Source organism: Brachyhypopomus gauderio, chromosome 19 (assembly GCF_052324685.1).
Source record: "Brachyhypopomus gauderio isolate BG-103 chromosome 19, BGAUD_0.2, whole genome shotgun sequence".
NCBI lineage: Eukaryota > Metazoa > Chordata > Actinopteri > Gymnotiformes > Hypopomidae > Brachyhypopomus > Brachyhypopomus gauderio.
This window is the reverse complement of record NC_135229.1, coordinates 4,303,233-4,306,413: the sequence shown is the minus strand read 5'-3', so window position 1 is coordinate 4,306,413 and position 3,181 is coordinate 4,303,233. Positions and strand designations below refer to the sequence as shown.

Sequence of the window (3,181 nt, the reverse complement as noted above, 5' to 3'; positions counted from 1 at the left end):
GGAAGGTTGAAAGTCACGTTTAATAATAAATCAGAGAGGACGTGTAACGTCATTCAACTGAAAAGCTGAATCCTTAAACGTTAATTCCACTTGTGAAGTGATTCACTTCATTGTAGTTTGCCAGACCATTTGAGCTGAACCGCTGCTAACTATGAAAGAGCAGTTAGGAGTTTGGAATATGCTTCAATATATATTGTGTATGGGTGGCATGGCGGTGTGGTGGTTAGCACTGTCGCCTCACAGCAAGGTGGTCTGGGTTCAGTCCGCTCTGTGTGGAGTTTGCTTGTTCTCCCTGTGGCTGTGTGGGTTTTTTCTGGGTACTCTGGTTTCCTCTCACAGCCCAAAGACATGCGTGTTGATTGGTCACTCTGAATTGCCTGTAGGTGTGTGTGGTTGAGTGGTGACCTGCCCATGGTGCACCCTGCCTTGCCTGATCCTGCCCCCCCCCCCCCCCCCACCCCCCCCCCCCCCCCCCCCCGTGACCCCGACTAGCAGGATTAAGCTGTAAAGATAATAGACGGATGGATATACTGAGATTTCTATTGAAAATTACATTTTGTCAGCTGCAGTGAAAGTGTCTTAGTTTAGTATATGTCAGATTTCTGGGTAAATACAGGCTGTTGGCTGTTTGAGCAGGTGTGTGATTAAGGAGCAGTGGACATTAAGACCAGGGAGTCAGCTGAATATTTTAGTCTGCCTCTAACACAGCTGAGTCTGTGTGTATGTGTGTGTGAGTGAGTGTGTGTGTGGGAGGGAGAATGGGAGAGAAGGAAAGAGAAAGAGAGTGAGAGAAGAGACCTAATGTGTTTATGTGATATATATGTGAGAAGTGATATAGACATTGTGTAGACAGTTAATGTGCACACATAAGGGAGAAACATAATAGGAGAGAGCAGTGTGTGTGTGTGGTGTGTGTGTGTGTGTGTGTGTGTGTGTGCAAATATGTTTGTGAGGTTGAGAGAACTGTGTAAATGGGTCTATAAGTGTGATGATTGTAATATTGTGTGAGAGAGTGAGAGGTTAAGAGTGGTGTGTGTCTTAGAGAGAGAAAGAGGGTGAGAGTGCTATGTATGTGAGAGAGAAATAGGTTTGGAGTGTTGTGTGTGTGTGTGTGTGTGTGTGTGTGTGTGTGTGTGTGTGTGTGTGTGTGTGTGTGTGCTGTAGGTGTGAGTCTGAGTGTGCATGTGTGTTAGAGAGAGAGAGAGAGAGAGAGAGAGAGGTTAATAGTGAGGTGTATGTGTTAAAAAGAGAGTTTGAGAGTAGTGTGTGTGTGTGTGTGTGTGTGTGTATGCTTTACAGAGAGAGTTTGAGAGTGGTGTGTGTGTGTGTGTGTATGCTTTACAGAGAGAGTTTGAGAGTGGTGTGTGTGTGTGTGTGTGTGCTTTACAGAGAGAGTTTGAGAGTGGTGTGTGTGTGTGTGTGTGTGTGTGTGTGTGTGTGTGTATGCTTTACAGAGAGAGTTTGAGAGTGGTGTGTGTGTGTGTGTGTGCTTTACAGAGAGAGTTTGAGAGTGGTGTGTGTGTGTGTGTGTGTGTGTGTGTGTATGCTTTACAGAGAGAGTTTGAGAGTGGTGTGTGTGTGTGTGTGTGCTTTACAGAGAGAGTTTGAGAGTGGTGTGTGTGTGTGTGTGTGTGTGTGTGTATGCTTTACAGAGAGAGTTTGAGAGTGGTGTGTGTGTGTGTGTGTGTGCTTTACAGAGAGAGTTTGAGAGTGGTGTGTGTGTGTGTGTGTGTGCTTTACAGAGAGAGTTTGAGAGTGGTGTGTGTTAGAGACAGAGGGTGAGGGAAGGAGGAGGCCCTGTTGGTGAATGGCCTCCCTGTTATCACCACTGCACACACAGGCAGCAGCACAACTGCCTGCTCACGCAGGTGCTGCCTCCCCTGCTCAGAAATAGCAGGTGTCTCGCTGGGATAATGCACACACACCTCCTCTTCCTCCAATGCACACACACCTCCTCTTCCTCCAGCCCCGTCTGCCACCCGTTGGCTGGCTCCCCCAGGGGAGGTGGCACCTCCTCGTTCGCTCCGCCCTCCACGGCTGCGGGTCTGCGCACGCGACGTCTGGGCCGTCGTCTGGCGCTGACCCGTCATCTCCGCGGGGGGGACGCCGGCCGGGCGACTGTGCCCACCTCCCTGAGTTTGTGTCAACTCCGTGCCAAGATTCGGGACTTGGACGCGGGCACGGCCAACGCTGGGTTGCGAAACGAAAATGGGAGGGCTAGCGTCTGTGTGTGTGTGTGTGTGTGTGTGTGTGTGTGTGTGTGTGTGTGTGTGTGTGTGTGTGTGTGTGTGTGTGTGTGTGTGTGTGTGTGCCTTTCCAAGTCACGCTCGGAGCGGTGTGTGTTTGTGAGGTCGGGCTGGTGTGATGCCGAACCACACTTTGTATGTGAGTGTCTGGCTGGGTTCTGCATGTGTCTAAATGATCCGTCCTGGGTTGATTAGCTGGTCAGGAGACACGTAATGGCTGCTTCTCTTCAGAAGCGGTTCTGTTACGTTTCTCTTTGTTTCTCGTCATAACTGGATGCATCACTGGTTGGTGGTTTTGATTTCTCCTTCTTTGTGATTGGTTACGTCTCTGGTTGTTGTCGTCTGTCGTTGTAACTAGTCGTCTCCCTCTCATGAACGAGCTTGTCTCCCGTCAGCCGAGGCTTGGTGGGCAAGAAATAAGAAGCGATTTGCGGAGCGACTTTCAGAAGTGCTTTGTCGTCATTATCGAATACGTATCCTTGCAGGTCGTTGCTAAGGATACTGTCAGGCTAAAGCACTGGCTAGACTGGAGGGGAAGATGCAACAAGATGTTTTTAAGTGCATTTTCAGTGACTCAGTGAAGAGGAACGTCTTCGGTCTTTGTTTGAAGACTGCAGTTTGGCTCAGCTGTGGGGACAGCCAGTGGAGGGTCGTTCGTGGTCGCCAGAACAAAAATGATGATGCAGGTCTCCTTTGCGTCTTGATGGACGGAGGTTCACGTGGAGCTGAACTAGAGGGTTTGATTAGTGCTGTTAGGTATGTGGGAGCTGGTCCAGTTATGACTCTGTAGGCAAGTGTCAATGTTTTTAAATCTGATTCGAGCAGCTACCCAGAGCTGACGGAGGGGGGGGGGGGGGGGGGGGGGGGGGGGTGACATGGGAGAACTCCGGGAGGCTGGAACAAGCTGTGCAGCTGTGTTCTGGATGAGTTGCAGG

General features: G+C 50.0%; 1 pseudogene across 1 annotated transcript in view; it reads right to left on the bottom strand.

Moving 5' to 3' along the window:
- LOC143483350 (E3 ubiquitin-protein ligase mib1-like) overlaps positions 1-2,090 on the bottom strand; it is a 14,260-nt pseudogene extending 12,170 nt beyond the window's left edge. The window contains exon 1 of the transcript XR_013122479.1: positions 1,952-2,090. The product of XR_013122479.1 is annotated as an E3 ubiquitin-protein ligase mib1-like (transcript). The remainder of the gene's footprint in view (positions 1-1,951) is intronic.
- Between the last annotated feature and the right edge of the window lie 1,091 nt (positions 2,091-3,181).